The following is a 24,842-nucleotide window of genomic DNA, read 5'->3' on the forward strand; positions in this document are numbered from 1 at the left end:
AGCTCTGGGACCGAAAAGTGTGGAATGAGTTCTAGCCTGGTAGTGCAGGTGTACTTTCTGCTGCTTTAAACCAGGTCTCTGTTACAGCACAAATGTCAATGTTCTCCATTTTAAGGAGTGCTTTGAGCAAGTGCATTTTGAGATTTAGACTTCTAGCATTGAGTAGCATAGCCCTCAGATTGCATTTGTTTGTACCTGTTATGGTGATAATTTGGTCTTTGGAACACTGCCTAAAAAAGGCAATATAGGGGTGTCAAGAGCTTTGACCAGTATCTGGAAACTCAGGGGTGACAGATAGAGGCCATCTCTGGCAAAGCATTGAGGTCTGTCATTCATGTCATCCCAGGCAGACAGATACTGAATCCCCTTAGAATGACACCAGAAACAACCAATTGTTGAAATCAATCATTTTCTGCTTGTACTGTGGTATCATTCTGGGTGATGGTAGGATGCTGCCTAGCGTTAGAGGAAGTCAAACATATATACATATAATACATGCTGTAAGACCTGGCCTTAGGATATCTGTGCAGTCTATTAAGGGATCTCAATGGATAGTAAGTAGTTATAGGTGCTAGACAAATATTCAGTTACAGGCAGCAAAGATGATCATATATACATATAAAACATGCAATATTTCTTGGCCTCGGGATATAAGAACAAAGTGTAGGAAGATGTTTATGATCTAGTCGGTAGTTGTAGTAATTATTACATAATTTATGCACTGATACTGTTAGTGATACAGTGAGGACATAGTTATAGCAAACAGAGATGGATTAAGAGATGTAAAGAATGTTAGAGGAGCTGTTTATTAAGTATAGACAGTGAATGTTTGGATAGATGAAGAGTCTAAGAGAAATTTTGGAGGGTAGAGCAATATAGAAAGTAGAAGGGATAAAGTGTATGAGAGATTAGCCAGGAGTATAGAATGAGCACAGCCAAGAATTATGAAGAAGGTGCTAGAGATTTTTTTGAAATCTACTAGTTCAGTAATGTTTCTGGTTAATAGTGGGAGGCAGTTCCATGCTTTAGCAATGCTGTAAGAGTATTGGCTCTGTCCAGATATTTTGGAAGGTTTAGTGATAGTAAGAAGCTTCTTATCTTTGTATCTGAGGGTTCTGCTGGGGTTGTAGTGTTTGATAGTATTGTTTAGGGTGGGGCAGGCAAGCGGCTTGTTGATTATGTTGTATTGTGTTGGGAGCTGAATATAGAGGAGGTGATTGGAGAATTCTGGCCTGTCTAGCTTTTGCATCAGTATGCAATGGTGAGTACTAGTTTTGGAGTTTATAGCAAACTTTGCTACTTTGTTATAGCACTGTTCCATTTTAGTTTTATGGAAATGTGTAGGTTGGAGAGAATAGGGGCACCATATAGATTTGAGTTCCATACTTTGTATTCTTCAGAAAATGTAGGAAAGCACACATCCTGTTATTCTAGCTATGTCCTATGTTTATAACAGGACATCAGTGACACGTTACTGGTAAGGACAGCAGGTAGGAACACATTTGTTTTTTATTCTACAGCTGTCTTTTACAGTCAGAAATGGCAGATTTGACTGCCCAGCATGATACTTGACTTTAGCAAGTTAAGCAGGGAATGCTTACCATTTGTTAAGATCAGGTCTTGCGCTGTAGTAGCGCTTATCTGATTAATCTTTTTCCAGATATTGGAGAATAATCACCATGCACTACTTGCTTGTACTTTGAATTCATTTCAGTACTTTGTGATCTCATTCACAGGAACACATTGCAATCTGTTTGAAATATTATATCACACAGCACCAGTGAAAGTAAGCATCATTTGAACATGTCTACTCCTTTATTTATAGCCTTCTTTCATGGCAGATGAACAGCTCTACCTCTTACTTCTGCACAGGGCTGTTAAATGACTGAACACAGTAGAGATAGCACTGTCCCTGCACTATTTTGCCCCATCTGCTGCTACTCTACAGACATTGCTGGTATTAATTCACATACTAATGAACTGATATTCTGCTGGTTGTACTGCCATTGACAGGAGAATGGTGATGTAACTATGTGTCAGACAGGATAGATTGCATTGCATCAATATGCTTCAGTAAACATACAGGATGTGCCTTTATATCCCTTTAATTAAACTTGAGGCTTCTTGATTTCTTATTTAGTGTAAGGATGATATTATTCCTGAGACATGTTATGCTGAGCAGAACATCAGCCTATATAAAGCAGTATGCATTAACAGAGAATAAGACTATAATATGTATTAATAAATATAAGGTGAGGCTTAAATTTAGTACTTGTTTGAGGTACTTTAGATAAAAATTCTATATATACGCATTGTTTAAAAATGAGCAACAATTCAATTGACCACATCATTCAGTTGCTTCATACAAATAATTAGACAAATTATCAAAATTATTGGAATACAATTGAAATTGATAAAAAAGGTTTATAAAAATGCAATTAAACTTGGAGGCCATCAGTACTTCAGTGGTTTTGTTTTTTAAAAGAATGTAAAATGTAAACACTCATTTAAACCAAGATGTGCTATAGTATTGAGAACTAACTTCCAGTAAAGCTTACAAATGACTAATTGTCTCATAGTGAGTTTAAATCATTACACCCCATCTCCCCACCATCACCAGAATCTTTCTACAAAAGGAAGTAAACATTAGTGACATTAATACAGGCCTCACCATGCCTGAGCAGGGAATCATTTAATCATTTCTCTTTGATAGCTCTGATGTGCTCATGTACTCATGTGTTTAATGCATAAATGTTTTCCCTATGTAAAAATACTGACATCCACTCTAGGAACCAATACAGACTATGTTTCCTTTCTATGACATTAATTATCTCCTAATTACTTGCACTATATTCCTAACAGACCTACTTTCCATTTCAATTTCCATTTGTTATTTGCAAATTTCTCTTTCAAGCGTATTGTTTTAAACATTTCAGTCATTGTAACATATTACATTTTCCGTAATAATCTTGGAACTTTCCTTCCCAGGCCGATGCTGAAAAAAGGCTGTGCTCAGTCACACTATCCCAGTCAACAAATGAAAAATAAAATAAAACAAGTGTCAAGATACAGCTATAACTCATATCATATCCCATCTTCTGTCAGTGGCTACATAGAACGCATACAGGTTGTCTCACATACACCTGCATTGACTACAAGATCCACAACAGTATGTCTCTACATGCTTCCTTGATCAAACCACTGTTCCCTATGATTTGAACATTCAAAATAGCTCTTTAAACTCTGGGCCCTCTTATTTACAGACCAGAGTTATGGTATAACTACCTTGTTCATGTCTTCATTTGATAAAACAATATTGCCATTATTTTCTACAGTTGTTTTAATTCCTGCTTAGTCTAAACCATTAGTGGTGCACATTAAATATTAATCTTAGAAATACTAAGAGTCTACAGTGGTACATCTGTAGCTGTAACCCCATAAATTCCTAGCCCCTACGCACATTGTACTCTGAGTCACACATTTCTGAATTATTAAAGATATAAAATCATTTAAATATTTACTCTATACCTGGACCTGTCCAGCTATACAGTAGTGCATGCAAGTCCTTCAGGAGATTGTACACCTTAATGAATTATGCATGGTATGTGATTTTATCCATGAACCTACCTTATAAAATTGCAAGCCACATGTATAATCCCCAGTCTAAATGTCAACTGCTTATACTTAGCACCTTATTCAGTGGAAAATTGCAGGGCCACCATATAGTTACACATTTTTGAAAGGATTCAAAACCTGAAAAGTTCAAAAGGTGTGGCATGTTTCCTTAGAAGCAGTATTTTAATCTGAATCCATGTAGTGCATGTTTTTAATTTTTAGAATTATAGACAATCCGGTTACATTTCATCAAAACTTTCAGCTACTCTGATTGTATATCATGACCAGTTACAGCTTGCTAACCTTTTTTTCCCCTGAATGAAAGACATTGAGTGAATATCATTACATGGAATATGAATCAACTCACCAAAAGATAAACAAATCACTATGTCTACACTTTGGATTGAATACAGAAATCATTCATTCATATGTATATTCCTATTTTATCCTCTTCATGGTTAAGGGAGAGCCCGAGCCTATCACTGCAAGTAAGACAGACAGCTCTACCTGTATGAGATACACCACTGGCCAGTCTGAAGAACTGCCATTTTATCCATTTTTTATCTTTGTGAAGTAGGAAGTGGGAAGAAACCAGAGACCCCAGCAAAAGTCTCACAGACCAGAGAAGTCATGTACCATCTACACACAAGTCACTCCAGCTGGGACAGAATTAAAGACCCAAGTGTTTTGAGACAGCAGTATGTCCTGTGCCACCACTATACAGGTTCTTACTTATCTAATGTTCTAGCTGATTGATTTGTTTCAGTGATATAATGTTATCTCATATGAATGTCTCATAGAATGACACAATTATAAATTGTTCTTTTTCTTAAGTAAAACCCTAGAAATGTGTGATACTGTAAGTGTTCTATTGCTAACATTTTCTTTCTGCCAGCTTGATATCAGAGGACTGATTTTGTTTTCCTCCTTATTTTAAGTGTCTTCTGCTGATTCCAAGTACAATAAAATGGTAAGTCCTTTAGAGATTTCTCTGCTTCAGTGAATCTCTTCTGTTCTTCTCTACATAACTGTTCTTCTCTGCTTTTTCATTTGCTTGAATTTTTTCTCTAAAACTTGTTTATATACAGTCTGAGTGATAAATGGACTGTTCTGTTCCTAATTTATGTCTGCTCTGACTCATTAATCCTTTTCATTCCCTTACCTTAATTAGTATCTCTCCTACAAAGCTTTCAAGTCCCTTGATAATATTCTATATTGGTGTGATGGCTGTGCCCTGGCCCAGCAATCAAGGTGCCTCAATCCTCACCACTAACACTAGGGAGGGCATCTCATAAAGGAGAAAGGATAACAAATACACACAGTAAAGTACAATTTCCCTTAAGTGCATACAGAGATCACAGTCAGTCTGGGACTGGTTGCTCTCTTGCTCCCCAGGTGCCCAATAATACTCCCCACTGACACAGCTATAGAGCCCAGATCTCAGCCTAGCTGGCAAGCTAACCTCCAGTATCCTCTCTGTCCCACCAGTGCTTCATGTCCCTGCCCAGGTAGCTGACACACCACACATACTTTGAAATAAGTATTTATACAACTTCACAGACACTCCTGGGAAAGGCTGACACAGATTCTCCAGCTGTGCCCCTTTAACCAGAGTATACAGTAGTAATTACTGCCACCACCTGCTAATACTTGTCAGCTACCCAAAGGCCCTTAAAAGGGTGTCCAATTATTACTGTGCAATATTTTTATCCAATTGGTAAATGTGACTAAGCAATCAGGGCTTACTGGAAGGGCTTATTACAGGATCACTTATAAGCATGCAATGTACTCTAGAGCTTACTTATCTCTACACAAACCAGCCACAGGTAAAGGTTTTTTTAAATATTTAACAATAAATACTAAATACACAAGACAATACTACTACACCACAATGCCACTCAAGAGTTCAAAGATCACACATAAGCTTAAAACAGTACAGTATGAAAGTTCTGATATAACAAAAAAACATTTAAGTCTAACCTTTATAGTCCTAGCTACAAGAAAACATACTTCTACGCTACTACTTACATAAAGAGAGCATAAGGCAGTACTGAGAGTTGGATATCAAGATCAAAATGCTTACAGTCTCTCTCTGAACAATAGTTTTTAACTCACTAACAATCATCTCTGCTGGGCCCTCCCAGATTACATCATTTTGACACATAGGTTTTCCCAGTATACACATTACATAATTTTGACACTTAGTCTGGAGTTCCCAGACCAAAAGGCTACATTATTTAACAATCTAACACCTGCTCAAGAAACTACAACAATAAAAGACATTCCACATATACACTCTAGTAATTATTCCTTAAGTTAAGACAATAGAAAGAATGTGTTCAGTTAGCCTCTTTGGCACCACTATTTTGATCAAAAGATAAACAAGACATAATTTTGACTTCAAAGAACATTTGAAATGCGTGGCTTAGTTTTCCTTACAGCAGATGGCAATGTTGCTACAATCTTGAAGTTCACATGTTACAGTGTTTTCTTTCATTTAAGAACACAAGCCTATATTTTACATTTATATTTACAAATGATAGAATTATGTATCAAATTCTATTTGACTAGCTCCCAGCCTTCACCCATCTTCCCCCAATCTTCACAATTGGTATTACCGTTTTCATTATGTTTTTCTTCCAAAGGTTTCCTTTTCACTGATCTTCTTCTTTGCTATTACCTTTACCTTTTTCTTCTTTTTTATATAGCAACATTGTGTCCTTAGCTTCTTGTCTAATGCAGTTGTCCAAAGATTGGTTTATTTTGTACACACACACACACACACACACATATATATATATATATATATATATATATATATATATATATATATATATATATATATACACACATACAAACATACATACATACATACATACACACATATATAAAATAGACTGAAATATGTCTGAACTTTATTCATAGTAAGTATGGACAGTTTGTTCTTATGGGCATGTAGGGGCTTTAGCCATAATGTATATTGCCTATACTTTTGCAGTCCATTCTGTTTTCTAGCTGTAGCCTCAGTGGGATCTTGGAGTTTCATGAAGGAACATTGATTTAATTGTGTGCATCTGTCTTTTTTCACAGGTAAGGTGATGTGTGGGCCCTCCACCATGGATGTTGGCATTGATTTCTTTCACTTATCATCAGGATTTTATGGAGTGTAACTAACCTGGCACTCATAACTCATTGCACAATTTTTGTCAGTTTCTGAATCACCCTTATATTGTTTACTCTCATTTGCTATCATCCTAATTATAACAATGCTGCTCATTTCCATCCCATTCTATGTGCATTTGCCTGTCATGATGACTACAATATTCTGTAGCCTTGATTGAATACAATGCATGTGGCACTGAATAGTCCCCACCCTGTGCACTGCTGCTCATGTTGCAATCCTTGTTTCTAAATTCCAGGGACTACTAGGTTTAGGCACTGAATGAGTACTACATGATCTGTGCTTCTATAAAGTAATGTTCGGTTTGCACCTGGCCATAACAGATGGTTGCAAAGTAATTTAATTGTCTTTTAGTATATATTAGAATATTCAAGTTGTTGCTTTGTTATAAATTTATGATGGAAAAAATCACTTATCTCTGGTAAGAACTGTTATATTATCAGTGAAAAGTAATGTAGTATTTAGTAAAGGAAGTTTCCAAGTGCCCAGACCAAATGTATCCTAGTCAGTATGAATACCTCCTTAGGTCTAACTTGAAAAAGGACAGTGTCCCAATGGGACTAAACTAGTTAACAAAGAATAACTACATATAGAATATATAAATAATTTAGTCTGCAGATACTTTTCTGACTCCTGAGTTAGTAATAATTGGAAATATATGGACAGTGACTAAGCTACATTTAATAGCTGAATTCATTCCAGACTTATTCTGTCCTTATGGTTTGTAAGAATATTTTCTGTTAATGTTTTCATTACTTTGGCAGCAAAATTGCTGCACTCCTTCATGTTTCAGATTGATGGGGCACAAGGAAATTTTAATAAAAGTAAAAGTCCAGTTGTACAACTTAACTTCAGCTAAATCGAGCTGAATTTCTCACAGCGATTTTTTCTGTCTGCTCTGCACTACTGAACATATATAAGTGTGAGTATATTACTTTATAGCAATGCATTAATACCCCGAGAATATATCTCTCTACCAAAATCTATCATATGTTATATTAAGTATCAGGAAATGTAAGATAGATCATTTTGTACTTGTACATTATTAGCTGAGACTGAAATTCCTAAATGCAGCTGAATATTGATAGTTAATGCACCCTGACCCCATGTGCAAAATAGGAAAAGGCATTGAGGATAGATGGATGGATGGATGGATGGATGGACTGATACTTAATGCTACCTGGGAAATCCAGCATCAAGGTTGCAAGATTTATTTTGTTTTTATTTATGTGCAGCCTCTTTCATTTTGATTTAATGTTATGAACACAACTTATTTATTTACTACATATTTACTGTATTGCTTTCCTACATACTGTGCTCTGGTTTGCTCTGTTTTATTTATTTACACATTTAGTGCAAAACTGTTTTGAGTGTTCTCATTTAGGGTCAAAAGTAGAAACAAAATAATGCAGGACTTCCTTCACCCACTCAAGGTTGGCAACCATGCAACATTGCATATTTCTCACTTGATGATATGACTTTTATCATTTTAGAGTTGCCAATATAGATGTTTGCCTCTTTCTGAATGATTAAATGTCAATAAAACTAAATTGCTTCAATTGAAAATTAGGAAGCTGAAATGTGCATAACAAATATTTAATCTTTCTGTTGACCTATTCTGCTATCAGTTACCCCAACAAGTATGCCTGTCATTATGCAAAAAAAAAAAAAATATATATATATATATATATATATATATATATATATATATATATATTGCTAGGTGATTGCTGCTAAGTGTTGAATCCTTCAGAAAGAAAAATGCTTGCAGCTCAATTACAGAAAGCAGAGCCTCGTCATAATTGGTTTCTCAGTCTATCATAAAGGAAAACTCTACCTTATAACTAAAAGAATACATTTGCTTTTTCTATTTCTGTCTTTTTCTGCACTATTTTGACACCTCAAAATCACTCTGACTGCTCCTTATAGAATTTTAATATGTTTTTTGCAAAATCACTGCACATGGGGATTGTCATATCAATGTTTTTCTTCAAGCCTTTCTTTTTCCCATAATCCATTTCAAGTCTGCTTTATATGAGTCATGCTAGACATAAGGAAGTAGTGATGTATTCCCAAGCCACTGATATATAATGGGATTAGTGTCAGTCACTGTCATCTTACATATCTTCTGTAATAAGTATGCTTCTTTTATTTCTTGAATGGCCCTCATTTGTGTGTGTCTCAGAGTTTGTTTTACATTATACTAAGGAGGTATACAGTTGCATGGATACTGAATTGTAGGCCTTTGTTCAAAGCATCTTTTTGAAGTCTAAGATGAATTGCCAGTCCCCTCTTTCCATACTTTGGTAAATATGTTGCTACTTTACAAGAATTACAAGAAAAATGTGTTCTGGCTTTTCTCCAAATGTCACAGACATTTTTGATACTACATTTTAATTATCTTAAAATATAAAGTAGTATAAACAACAAACATTTAAAGTTTAAAGTTTAGCATGTTGATACTGTGACACTGCTTATGTAAATTTGTCAAAACAGTTGGCAACTGCCTTTTAACCATTGTCTGGTCTAATTGCTGTGTTTTACTGTGAAATGCATGGCTATATTAAAAGCATCTGTGAATCAGTGTAAGTTCTCTTTCTCTCTGTAATAAAGACAATGGATAACAGTTTCAGACCTCTATTTTTACAGCAATATGAGCTACACTAACTCTGAATTAAGACTATGAAGTTGCAGGACTAATTACCAGTGTGAGATTGTCAGCAGCACCTGACTATAAATTTCTGTGTTTGTGGTATGTCATGCAGGTATAGACAAATTCCTCTGCAAATTATTTGAAAAGCTAAGCTTAAAAATGTGGGAGGTATTTCCCTTCCTTTGATTCCAAGGTAAGGAAATGAAAGTTTTGTAAAGTACAAGCAGATTTCTGTTACCCACACCATACTGGCATCATATTCTATGGAGAAAAGCACTCCAGGAGTTGAGTTAAACTGTAGAAGGTGGTATTTTCTTTTAATAGTGTCTCTTTCTCAAAGAAGCTTAAATGCTACATGTTATTATTTTTCAGGTAAGCACTGCCACTTGCTTTACAGAAGCATTTATCCCTCCAAGACTACCTGTAATGTACAGTTCTCAAAAAAGCTTGTGAAGTCCTATCCCTTTTTCTCATCCATGGTACATTCTGTACATTCTAACACAGAGACATTAAAGACACAATAGGAGACTGAGAGTTTTAATATCTAAAAATCTGAGTTAACATAACTTTCATTTTACAGTGACTCAATTTCTGTTAAATTTGGCAAACTTTTAACTCACTTCTTGAGAAACAAATATTGCTCTGTGTTTTGTACTATACACCCTCTTTTGGATACAAATATGAATGCCAGATTAGCTACTTAACTGCACCAATTTCAAAATAAAAGTTAGCAGCTGTGTATATCTTAACAAATTATTATGTAAACATGAGCATTTTTGAATGCTGCAACTATCCACTTCTAGAGGCCATTGAAGTTTCAGACAAAGAAATGTGAAATACATAAATGTGATGAAGCAAGCAAGAAAGCAATAAGTAAATTACTTTTCTAAAACTTCTAGAATAATTCAATATGATAGCAGACATGTTTTCTTCCAAAATGAAATTAATGCAGATTACCCTGTGTGTGTGTGTGTGTGTGTGTGTGTGTGTGTGTGTGTGTGTGTGTGTGTGTGTGTGTGTGTGTGTGTGTGTGTGTGTCATGTCTGCAACAATGTCCCCAGTAAAACAGGAATAAAGTCCTTGGGCAGGATTCACGAAGGCTTGCACGGAGTCTAAAAGTAGTGTAAGACTCCATTCAGCCTTCGCGATCCAGGAACAGCCCTAAAGTCCGTGTAAGAAACCAGCTAAAATGTCTCTTACACGGAGTGGGCGTGGATATGCTAATCACCTCACTTGCAGCCGAATAGCATGCAAATGAGGTAGATTAGCGATCCAGGAAGCCCAAAGCAGCCCGTGTAAGAGCCGTTTTAGCTGCAGAAATGTACTCAGTTGACAACTGAGTATGTTTCTGCAAAAACCACAATAGAGCCATGTCAGCTCCAAATAAAGGGTGCATATGTGTCAGGCAGCATGCCAATGGCCAAATATGTGGCCATTGGCAAGGTACCCCAATGCAAATATTAAAAAAAATATATTTTTTTTTCGGCGATCGCTGATGTTTAAACCCAGCGCAGCCCCACGCAAACGGGCTGCGCTGTATAAAACATAAAAAAAAAGGTTATAAACCCACAAGTGTGGGTTTTATGTAATACATGGGTTTACAATGCAGGCACCAGCAGACCAAAAACAACATGGCCACCGTTTAGTGGTTGCTAAGGGGGGAAGCTGAGTCTAAGACATGTAACTAAGCATTAGTAGGCAATCTGATGCAAATGAGTGTTAGGATATTGAATTCCACTGTCACATAGCAAATGAGCACATTCTGAGTAGTGTAAGAGTTACATAAGGGGGAGGAACAGAGTAGGAGATAGGGGACATCACAGGGGGGAATGGCAGAAAGAAATGCAGTTCATTGGAGGTCAGTGTTACATGACAGATGTCAGACACATATCATGGAAAGAGGAGTGCCACAACATAAGCATGGGAAAGTCAAGAAATGGAAGGTGTACACTGTTGCCTACACCAAAGTTTCTTGCTGGGCATGCATGCGCACGTGTGTGCACCATGAAGCGTGAGTAGGACAGTGTGCACGCGTGTAAGGCAGACTGACCATGTAGGAGCCTGTTGGCAGACCTGTAACACTGTTTGCGTGGGTGTGCGCATGTTTTAACCAGAATAAGCAGATTCTGAACCGTGTAAGCATGTGTGCGCGTGTGTAAGCCACTGTGAGCGTGTTTCTGCTGGTATGCACACGGCTCCCCCCTGAGGAAACAGAAAGGAAAAAGGAAGCAACAGAATTTGTAGGAAGCTAGCAGGGAATACTGCTGGAGCTAGCAGGTGAAAACAATTAGAAGCAGGCAATTACACAGGCTAGAATAGTAGCCCAGCCCAGCACTTAAAACTCTGCAAACAGCAGTGCAGGATGTTTCTCTCAAGAGACACTGCAAGACAGGAGTAAGCTATTAGAAGTGAAAACTGAAAAAGCTGAACTCAGAGCAGAAATGTTAGGGGCTGCCATAGCTGTCATAATGAGACATAGGCGACTTGCTGAGGGTGGTGACAATGCAGATGGTGCCAGACAACCCACAGTGAGGAGACGGAGAAGAGTGTACAGGCCCAGGGTCACCTACCATGGGTTACATGAGCTGGAGATAGTAGAGCTATAGAGTGGACAGAGAGCTCCTGCAGCAAATAGTTGAGCTGTGCAGGCCACACCTCACACACAGAACCAACAGAGGGGAACCCATCCCAGTGGAAACCAAGGTATGTGTTGGCCTAAGAATACTAGCAACAGGTACCTTCCAAAGACCAACTGGTGATATGATGGGGATATCACAGGCATCAGCCTCCAGGGTACTGCACCAGTTCCTGGATGCCATGTCAGCACATGTCGGTGATCATGTATATTTCCCCAATGCCCGTGACGTATTGACCAGCAATATGCGTCTCTTCCAGCAAATAGCAGAATACCTTGAGGTAGTGGGTGCAATAGACTGCATGCACATACACATCAAAGTACCAGTCGGTGAGTGGGGTAGGGCCTACATTAACCGCAAGGGCTTCCCCTCCATCAACTGCCAGGTCGTGTGTGATGCCCAGGGCATAATAATGTATGTGTGTGCTGGCTGCCCTGGGAGCTACCATGATTCCCACATCTGGCATTTGACGCAGCTGTACCAGACATTTGCCAATGGGGACATCCCACACGGACACCTAGTGGGGGATGCAGGTTATGCACTGGAGCCGTGGCTGATGACACCCATCAGAAATGCACACACACCTGAACAGGAATGCCATAATGAGGCACACGCACAAACACGTAATGTAATAGAGCGTGTTTGGGCTGCTCAAATCACGGTTCCGGTGTCTGGACACATCTGGTGGAGCCTTGCAGTACACACCAACTACATGTACCCAAATTGTCATGGTATGTGCTATGCTACATAATATGATCTTGTGAAAACAGCTGCAGCAGGACCAGCATAGGGCTGGGCCAAACAGCCCCCCACCATTGCCAAGGCCATCACAGGCAGAGCGTGACTCGGAGGAGGAACAACCTGAGCCTGCCCCAGTAGGCAAAAGGAGGCGTGCCCAGTATGCCCTGGCCTTGGCAAAGAGGCAACACATAGCACATACACTAGCTCAGTAGGATTCCTGGGAATGATACCCCCTCTGATTCACTCAAATTATAACAGGGATGCCTAAAATGACATGACCTGCTCACAAACATGTACAGAGAGTGTAATATGTGCATCCGACAGAGGCAGCCCTGCAGCACCACCTGAGGCATGAATGCCATGTGTTAAGTAATGTAACACCATGTACTATATGCACACCTGAGGACCATGACTAACATCCTACCCTCACCAAGCATCATGCCACAATATGACAATGAGATGATCAATTGCAATAATTGTCTGAAGTATTGCAGTTAGTCAAAGGGGATCCAATGTGTGCCAGCCTGGGATGACATGCTGAGCATGACATGATGCTCCACCTGCTAGGACTGGTGTGCACCTATCAGTGCAGGCCGTATGGATACTGGCAAAGGCTGTTGTTACCCACAGCGTGCCCTGAATAGGTAAGGCTCAAAACACAAACCTACCTCCATTAGTATCAGAAGGGATAAGAACCTAGATGTAATGCTACCCAATGCCAGAAGTCTAAACAGCAAGATGCATGCAGTCTAAACTCACCCAGAATGGAGAATGTTGATATCTGTGCTGTAACAGAAAACTGGGTCAAGGCTCACAACAGCACCCTAACACTACCAGGTTACACCTCATACTGTGCTGTACAGCCTCAAAACATGGAACAAGCTACAAAAGGAGGGTGACTAGCAATAATTGTCAAGGATAACCACACCCCCATGTTGGTACCACAACAAGAAGCAGCATGGACTAGCCATGGTCAAGTAACAGTGGCTAAAACTACCTCCCAGTTTATAGCCTGCTACAGACTACCATCACAACACCAGGAACTGCACCTGGCCTATGTTGGAATACATGAATATATAAAGTCCTCCAAACAACATTATATCGGGTGACTGAAAATACCCAGACATAGACTGGGAGCATTATACTAGCTCCAAAACTGTAGGACAAAAGTTCATAGAATCCATAAACCAAAATGCCCAGGAACAACGTACCACTCCCACAAGAGGGGTAAGCATACTGGATGTGATAATCAGCAACATGGGTACTGGATGGCAAGATGAGAAGTGTATTGCTCATTGGTAAGACCAGACCATAGAGTAATCACACTGGATATACACATCCTGACCACAGTCCCTGGCCAGAAAACCACAGTGAAAAACATGTGTAAAGCAAAAGTTGCATTCCTCCAAACTGATGTGGAATCCATTAAAGGCCCTGTGCAGGTGCAAAACATGGGCCACACCTCAGAACCTGTTGTACAGGCATTCTATGAACACTGCCGGGAATGCTTGGATTATGCAATCCTAAATTAAAACAAGACACAATGCCATACACGCAGGCATCTGGCATGGTGGACTCCGGCCATTACCAAACCATGCAAGAGAATGAGGAAGCTACTACATGATAGAGCAAACATAAAAAAGAAGTAATCACTGATCAGCAGTATGGCAATAAAATATGTCCACACATACAATCCACTAAGGCCAGCTACAACAAGTTGAATCTGTGAATCTTGAGGCAATGTTACACCTGCCCCAAGTACACAGACAACCCTCAACACCCCCCAGGAAATACAAATATATGTGAGAGATGCAACCATTTATCCAAACTGGAGGCTGAGCACCCTCAACTCAGTACTCCCAAAACTAGTCAGGAGGAGAAGATAACCACACACACCACAAACCCAGTCCCACATAGACCTATGACAACTGCAAACCAAAGACATAAACACAGAAAAACATTCCAGGAGGCCCGAATTACAAACACACCACACCAACAGAGGCCTCCAAAGCAGACACCCAATCAAACAACCTCCAAACATAGCACATGCAACACATAGTACACAAAGCTGGTGTGCCAAACAGTCACAGGCCAGAAGGAGAAACAACATGCCTGATACAGTTGTAATAGGTGACTCCATAGTGAGACATGCTGCTGTCCCGCACACCAGACTGAACAAGGGAAAGGTTTCAGTAAGCTGCCTGTAGGCTGCTACAATACGCCACATAACACAAGTATGCAGGTCACCCCAAAGCAAGTAGAAATATGATGCAGTCATAGTCCATGCTGGTGTGAATGACCTGAGATGTACCTCCCCGGACTACATGAAAAGAGACATAGATGAGCTCTCCAATTATGTAGTCCATGCCGGTATGACACTGACCGTTTGCAGCATCCTACCCTCACCAAGAATGATGCCACAGTACAAACACAGAATGATCAGTTATAACAAGTGGCACAATTACTGGTGTCATTCCAAGGGGATCCAATGTCTGTCTGCTTGGGATGTCATGCTTGACAAGCCACGCAGCTGTTCCAGGGATGGCTTGCACCTGTTACCCCTGGGCGTCTGGATATTGGATAAGGCTTTTGCCACCTCCATAGATCCTTTCGTAGGCAAGGCTTGAAAGACTAACCCACCACCCTAGAAAACATAAGTGGAAAGAAATATAAGGGTAATGGTGACCAATGCCAGATGTGTAAACCTCAATATGCATGCTCCCGCGGCCCTCCTCAGTATGGAGAACATCGATGTCTGTGCAGTGAGAGAAACCTGCTGCAAGCCTCCTGACAGCACACCAGCACTACCAGGTTATACCACATATCATGCGTTATGGCCCCAAAACCTGGAACAAAACATAAAAGGAGGGTGAGTATCCATATTCAGCACAGACACCCATACGTCCAGGTAACTGACAATGCACAAGGCATTGGAGTCCACCCATGTGCAACTAACCATAGGCAAGACTGCTGTACAGTCTGTAGCATGCTACAGACCACACTCTCACACACAGGAACCCCACCCAGCCGTCCTGAAGATACTGGACAGTATGAATGTCCCACCAAATACCAAACAAGGTACTCACAAATTACCACATAGGTGGTAAACCATTATGTATGGAAGGAGTAATCAGGGACCTAGGGACACAAGTGGACAGTAACCTGTAATGTGACACTCACATTGCCAATGTGGCTAGGAAGACTGTCTATACTGGACACCATATCATGAAAGGATTCACATCTACGTCAACAGAGGTCATTGTACCCCTATACTGTTCTCTTATCAGACCCATAATCTAGTACAATGCCTCATTTGGGATGTACCTTACCTGACACCTGCAGCAGTTAGAAAGACCTCAAAGGTACCTCACCAAGAGGATAAAGGGTCTCAAATATATGTCATATGCTGCCTGGCTGTAGACACCCCAGCTGAATGCAGTCACATACTGCCTACACAGAGGCATTGTATATCTGTTGTACAAGGTCATGTCCAACACAGACGTAATGGACATGCTCCACCCCAGAAAACTCAAAGCCATCAGAGCTGTGAGAGTGAGAGATGTCAACCTCAACACATAATGAAATAGGATGTGATGGAGGGACAGATACATAACCCAGAGGCTCCCCACACCCTGGAACAGAATCCCATTCCATGTTAGGCAGAGCCCCTCACTGACTCTCCTTAACAGGAATCTTGTCAAGTGGATGGATGATCGTAGATTTACACTGGGGGTCTTCACTGTGTCATGTCCAGACAGAGGTACAGCAAAGCAAATCATAAATGGCCATAATATTCACATAACAAGGGGTGGCGAAAGCCACACACACTCTGGCTAGGCTTACAAATGCCCTAGGGTGGATAGCCTAGTATGAACCTATGAACCTATGAAGATACAAATTGTACAGGACACTAAGGATAATCCCAAGGCTTCCTCAACTGATGGTAGGAACCATGTTGGGAATTCATTGATATGCTCTGAATCACACAAATATTACAAACAACATACCAAACACACACACACATATTGCCAACATACATCCTGACAGGTGCAGTGCAAACCCCAGAATGCAAAATATCTATCCAAGCAGACTGCTGGCCCCCTGACATTGCAGATGCTGAGGTAACAAAGCAAAACACACAGCAGCAATGTTATGAGATGGTGTCCTGGGCTGAGTCCAACATGGACTCCAAGAAGAATGGAATGCCAAATCACACTACTGCTCAATGTCAGTCTTACCACAGGATATGTACCCAAAGAGCAGTGTACAACAACAGTGGTCGTTCTCAACAAAGGTGTTGCCTGAATGGATACTGAAAACTACCACCCCAGAATCCTGAGAAGCTTGGTCTGCACAGCTATGGAAACGATCAGCATGTACCGCAGACATAAAGATATTGGGGACCTACTGACACTGGACCCTACCCAGTGTGGCTTTCTTAAGTGCAGATCCTGCCCCTAAACATGTTTGACTCATTTGAAACAGTCATTAAGGTCATTGATGAGGGCAATGTGGTCCACACAGCGTAGCTGGACCTTGCAAAATCTTCCATACAATGCCCTATGTGTTCATTATAGATATGCTCACCAGCTTAAATATAAACCCCTATGTCAGTAGAGGGGTTGCAAACCAGACCAAGGACAGAACTGACATGGTCAGACATGCTGCAGCCATGTCAGACTACAAACCAGATATATCTGGCATCCCACAAGGCTTGATCCTGGGACCTCCCTCGTTTGGTAGATATGTCCCATAGGTACAGGCCAACATGGAAGGACTGTGTCTGAACATGTTTGCAGAGGACTACAAACTGCCCACCATATCTGACCCTCCAGCTGACACACACATCCCACAAAAGGGCCACATAGAAACAGACAACTGGTGCCATAGCCATGTCAGCAAGCTAATTGCAGAAGAGTGTATAGTCAACCTCCGTGGATATACAGTAAGTGCCCACCAATTACCACATAGGTGTTAACCCATTACATATTTAACATGTAATGAGAGACCTGGGGACACAAGGTGATAGATATCCTGCATTGGACAAACATGTGGCTGTACTGTTTACAGAAACATACCATATACCCACCTAATCATGAAGGTTGTCAGATCTAGATAAGGGGAAGTCATTGTGGCTCTGCAGTCATCCTTCATCAGCGTTACAATTGACTACAATAGCCCCTGTGGGATGTACCTCAGCAGACACCTCCATCAACTGTAAAGTCCCCAACAGTACCTCACCAGGAGTATCAAAGAGCTTGAACAGATGCCATGTGTTGATTGATTAAACAGACTGCAGCTACACACACTGCCATACTGCCCACCCAGAGGCAAGCTGTGCCGGATGTATAAAGCCATGTCCAAGCTGGAATCAATAAACATGCTGCACCTTGTACAATCTGAATGGCAATGAGCTATGCACATGAGAGACCTGAACCCCAGCACTGACATACATAGGACAAGCTGTACTGCATGATCCATAACACAGAAGCCACTCCCACTCATGAGTAAACTCCCAGTACAGGTTATCCATAGAGTCACTCATTGATTCTCCTCAAGAGGAATCTTGATGAGTGGATGGGAGATGGTAGGTTTACCCTGGGTATCACTGTTATGTCACAGGTAGACGGAGGCACAGTATACTAACCATGACATATGGCATGGCAAACTCCACTTACAATGTGTGTCGAAGGACAAACACACTCTCCAACTAGCATTAGAAATGGCCTAAAGCACATCGCTAGTGTTTGCAAATGTATACCTATGTTGTGGAATACACTACCAATGTTGGGCAAGCCTGGTTTAAGTAGTTCATATCTGAACATAATGCAACATGGTTGTGCACAACTGGCCCCTAACTAGGCTGTTGTGCTCACTATGGAACTGTAAAGCAGTGATAGGACTAAAGCCCAGGATACTGTCCACCACAGTGAAAGTACTGAACCAGTACACTGTACGGTACTACAGTGTTAGGTCAGTATGAAAGGATGTTGACAACTGTATGCAAAGTATCCCATGCAAACCCTGCAGGCACAGTATAATCCCTGTTGTGTTCACACACAAAGCAGTTGGACAGTAACTACACAACATGACACACAACACACAACCATAAACGGGAGATATTTGTTGAAGTTCACACTCATCCACAAATGTGGTGGGCTGCAGAGTTCAACATATGGAAAGCTCACACTGGGCATGCTCGCACACCGATAAATGAGACATATGTCAGACAACATGCCATGGGAAGGCTGAACTGGGCATGCTCACACACTTAGGCCAAATCTCAGTTTAGCAGTTGGCCACACATATCTGGTATTTGTACGTGTTATTCCATGAACAAACCGCATTACAGCAATCTGCCCAGTGCACACAGTTAAATGACTACAGAGACATACATGATATAGTGGATCCCTCCCATCTGCAAACATCTTCCACAGATACACAAGTTGTTCATACAAACAGGGAATGCTATGGCAATAAAGACCTACAAACAGTCTATCAGCAACAAATAATGTGCATCTGACAATTAAACATATAGGTGTAGAGGTCAACACTAGGCTGTTTGCCCTAGGGAATGACAGCTTAGCCAGAGTGTGCTTGGCGTCTGCCTCCCCAGTACAGTAGGCTACTGTGCCACTGTAAAGTAGGTCACATAAGGCACTGTGTGAGGCTAGTGTGCTGTGCCTCTGTCAAGCAGGGACACAGTGGAGATCCCAGGGTTTGAATTTGCTAAGCCACAGCCATGTTGTTGGTGTGTGCTGGAAGAGGGTTGCTGAGGACCTCTAACAGTAAGTGGGCATCAATAACAGACTGAGGGGAGCCTTATCTGCATTGCCTGGACAATTTCACTGTCAACACTGTGTCGTGATGATTATGAGGGATTGAAGTGTCATGCCGGTACTTTTCAGAGATGTCCTCCCTCTGTGGGCTACTGCTCTGCAATGTATTAGCTCACTCTGTCTGTTGGACAGCTCATATATGGCTGGTGTACATCTGACAGGTGTCCTGTTGTGGAGCAGTCATGGGTATATTTGGGATAGCATGATCAATGTAAACCTTCCACATGCTCATAGAATGCAATTGTCAAGGATTATGCAGAGTGGACTGTATACTCCCCAGCATGGGTCCTTTGAAGTCTTCAACCCCAGTCTTCACAAGTGTAAAGTCTGCTTTTGATAAATACAGTTTGTTTGCAGTGACAACCTTGCCTGGGGGTGGGGATGGGATATGGATGGCCAGGGAAAGGTGAGTATAGTCAGATATCAACAATGGTGGTCTACCTCTGGTGTGGAACAGTGAGTACCCATGTTGTAGTTGGTCAGGTGCAATATGTATTCCCCCTTGTGGCTATGGTGAGTGGTTCTGCCATAGCACATTGACTCACAAATTGTAGTGGCTGTAGGGTAATGTTGTAGAGGCCTGAGTAGTTCCCACACACAATATGCCTGTACCCGACGTTAACAACTGGAATGGTGTATGTGAACACCTGCATATCTTGGCACTGTTCCCAGGGAAGCAAAGTGTGTGTCCTGGATGTGGGAGGGGTGGTCAGGACTGGTTGTGTTGTGTGTTACAGGTCCTGTGGACACGAAGCATGGTATAAAACATAACCTGCCAGTGCGATGTGCATATCTGACCCTGACGTAGGTGGCTGCAAATGCATATATATGCTATCCCCCACCTGACAGGTAGTACTAGATGTACATACCTCTGTAGAAATAATGATGTCAGCACCCTCTAAATACTGCAGGTGCAGAACAAATGCTCAGTAATTTGGATAGCATGCTCCGCTAATGCGTCTCCCTCAAGTGTCATAATATAGTTAGGTAGGGGTTTGAATTCTGCAAATGCTCAGTGTGGGTGAGTGGGGATGGTGTGTGTGAAAGTCTGTGTGAGGGAAATGTCCCTTTGGGCAACTAGGAAAACACACAACAGGATGCACATTCCCCTTTCTAAACACTGATGATGTCAGCCCCTATAAGTACAGCAGGAGAAGAAAAACCTCCCAGTAATGCGAATGGCGTGCTCCGCTAATGTGCCCGTCTCGAGTGTCATAACATGGTTAGGTAGGGGTTTGAATCCTGTAATTACTCAGTGTAATTGGAGAGGGTTAGTATGTGTGCAAGTCTATATGAAAGAAATATCTCTTTTGGCAACTAGAACACACTACAGGATGCACATTCCCCTTTCTAAACACTGATGATGTCAGCACCCTATAAGTACAGCAGGAGAAGGGAAACCTCCCAATAATGCGAATAGCGCACTCTGCTAATGCATCCGTCTTCAGTGTCATAACATAGTTCAGAAGGGGTTTAAATCCTGCAAATGCTCACTGTGTGTGGAGAGGGTTAGTGTGTGTGTGCAAGTTTGTATGAAAGAAATATCCCTTTTGGCAACTAGGAGAACACCCTACAGGATGCACGTTCCCCTTTCTAAACACTGATGATGTCAGCACCCTATAAGTACAGCAGGAGAAGGTAAACCTCCCAGTAATGCAAATAGCATGCTCCGTTAATGTGTCTGTCTTGAGTGTCATAACATAGTTAGGTAGGGGTTTGAATCTTGCAAGTGTGTGTGGGAGAGGATGAAAGTAGTATGTGAGAGAACTGCCCCTTTTGCCAACCAGTGCAGCACACCAGCTGCTGCATATTCCAGTCTCTACACATAGATGATGTCAGCACCCTACAAGTACAGCGGAAGAAGGCAAATCTCCCAGTAATGCAAATAGCATGCTCTGCTACTGCGTCTCTCACTACTGTCATAGCACAGTTAGTTATGGAATTGGATTCCAGACATGCCACGTGTGTTTTTGTCACACAGAATGCCCATGTGTGTGGGTTGTTGTTCACAATAATGCATGACATCGATTAAACCAGTAATGGCAATGGACACAGATGATGTATGTGTGTGCCAAATACACATATGTACCTGTGACCTTCAATAGTTACCATGTCTGACGCCTGCCACATGTGAATACATAGTATTTGCACTGGATAACATTATGACTGTGGTCTTCTGTGCGGGTGCTGCATGTGGTATGTGTATATACAGTGTGATATGTAGATGGTATCAACCAAGCAGCGAGGGATACACATCTGGTCTGGGGCATATAGTCTACATGTTGTTGATGAACAGGTGCTGCATGTTTTCACCTGTTGTAAGAGTGGTAACAAGTTGTTCCATAGCAATGCAGTGACTACATGCTAGGAACCTTTCAGCTAGGGTGTTGTAGCTACAGTAATTCATCAGCATTCAGTAATACGTCAGCATTCCTTGTGAGGGTATGATGCCAACCAAGGTCAGGGTCATACCAGCCTGTGCCACATGCTTAGAGAGCCCTTCCATGTTCCCTATCATGTAGTCCAGGGAGGTACATCACAGGTCAGCCATAGTGGCATGGACAATGACTGAGTCATATGTGTCCATGCCTCTGACTGACCTGTATGCTTGTGTTAAGTGGTGGACCATAGTGCCCCACGGGCATATCACTGTGACCTTCACCTTGTCCAGCATGGTGAGCATGACCTCACTGTACTGGACAATAAAGGTACCTAACACAACTGTAGCAGGTGTGTTGTCTAGCCGTACAGGCTGTGACTGTTTGGCACACAGGATTTGTGTGCTATGTGTTATGCGTGATGTGTTCTGGCATAACGTATGCCTGTATGTCAGCTGCAGAGGTGTCTGCCACTCAGGCAGGATGCTATTCTTAGGCTCCACGAATGGCCCAGTGTGTTCACGTGCTTGTATTGCTGTCAGTGTAGGTCTACATCAGACTGGTATTGTAGTCACTGTAGTATTTCATGCCACCTGACAGGTTATGCCAGTACTGGGTTCAGAGTGCTTAGTCCCCAGTTTGGCTATGTGGTTCCATCTCATACATGTGTTGTACATCCATGTGTAGGGGAGAGGGTTGACTGTGCACATGTGGCAGCTGTGACATTGCCACATGACCCACATATTCCACAAGTTTTCATTGGAGGTAAAAAGGGGGGGTTAACATGACAAAATGTCAGACACATATCATGGAAAGAGGAGTGCCACAAATAAGCATGGGAAAGTCAAGAAATGGAAGGTGTACACTGTTGCCTACACCAAAGTTTCTTGCTGGGCATGCATCGCGGTGTGCACCAGGGTGAGTAGGACAGTGTGCCGGTAAGGCAGACTGACATGTGGAGCCTGTTGGCAGATGTAACACTGTTTGCGTGGTGTATGTTTTAACCAGAATAAGCAGATTCTGAACCGTGTAAGCATGTGTGCGGTGTAAGCCACTGTGGCGTGTTTCTGCTGGTATGCACGCCCCTGAGGAAACAGAAAGGAAAAAGAAGCAACAGAATTGTAGGAAGCTATCAGGGAATACTGCTGGGGCTAGCAGGTGAAAACAATTAGAAGCAGGCAATTACACAGGCAGAATAGTAGCCCAGCCCAGCACTTAAAACTCTGCAAACAGCAGTGCAGGATGTTTCTCTCAAGAGACACTGCAAGACAGGAGTAAGCTATTAGAAGTGAAAACTGAAAAAGCTGAACTCAGAGCAGAAATGTTAGGGGCTGCCATAGCTGTCATAATGAGACATAGGCGACTTGCTGAGGGTGGTGACAATGCAGATGGTGCCAGACAACCCACAGTGAGGAGACGGAGAAGAGTGTACAGGCCCAGGGTCACCTACCATGGGTTACATGAGCTGGAGATAGTAGAGCGCTATAGAGTGGACAGAGACCTCCTGCAGCAAATAGTTGAGCTGTGCAGGCCACACCTCACACACACAACCAAGAGGAACCCATCCCAGTGGAAACCAAGGTATGTGTTGGCCTAAGAATACTAGCAACAGATACCTTCCAGAGACCAACTGGTGATATGATGGGGATATCACAGGCATCAGCCTCCAGGGTACTGCACCAGTTCCTGGATGCCATGTCAGCACATGTCGGTGATCATGTATATTTCCCCAATGCCTGTGAGGTATTGGCCAGCAATATGCGTCTCTTCCAGCAAATAGCGGGAAAACCCTGAGGTAGTGGGTGCAATAGACCTGCACATACACATCAAAGCACCAGCCGGGGGAGGGGGGGAGGGCCTACATTAACCCCAAGGGCTTCGCCTCCATCAACTGCCAGGTTGTGTGTGATGCCCAGGGCATAATAATGAATGTGTGTGCTGGCTGCCCTGGGAGCTACCATGATTCCCACATCTGGCATTTGGAGCTGTACCAGACATTTGCCAATGGGGACATCCCACACGCACACATAGTGGGGGATGCAGGTTATGCACTGAAGCCGTGGCTGATGACACCCATCAGAAATGCACACACACCTGAACAGGAATGCCATAATGAGGCCCCGCACAAACACGTAATGTAATAGAGCGTGTTTGGGCTGCTCAAGTCACGGTTCCGGTGTCTGGACACATCTGGTGGAGCCTTGCAGTACACACCAACTACATGTACCCAAATTGTCATGGTATGTGCTATGCTACATAATATGATCCTGTGAAAACAGCTGCAGCAGGACCAGCATAGGGCTGGGCCAAACAGCCCCCCCCATTGCCAAGGCCATCACAGGCAGAGCGTGACTCGGAGGAGGAACAACCTGAGCCTGCCCCAGTAGGCAGAAGGAGGCGTGCCCAGTATGCCCTGGCCTTGGCAAAGAGGCAACACATAGCACATACACTGGCTCAGTAGGAACCCTGGGAATGATACCCCCCCTGATTTACTCAAATTAACAGGGATGCCTAAAATGACATGACCTGCTCACAAACATGTACAGGGAGTGTAATATGTGCATCCGACAGAGGCAGCCCTGCAGCACCACCTGAGGCATGAATGCCATGTGTTAAGTAATGTAACACCATGTACTATATGCACACCTGAGGACCCCGACTAACATCCTACCCTCACCAAGCATCATGCCACAATATGACAATGAGATGATCAAGTGCAATAATTGGCTGAAGTATTGCAGTTAGTCAAAGGGGATCCAATGTGTGCCAGCCTGGGATGACATGCTGAGCATGACATGA

Source organism: Protopterus annectens, chromosome 2.part2 (assembly GCF_019279795.1).
Source record: "Protopterus annectens isolate FY-2018-M chromosome 2.part2, PAN1.0, whole genome shotgun sequence".
Taxonomy (NCBI): domain Eukaryota; kingdom Metazoa; phylum Chordata; order Ceratodontiformes; family Protopteridae; genus Protopterus; species Protopterus annectens.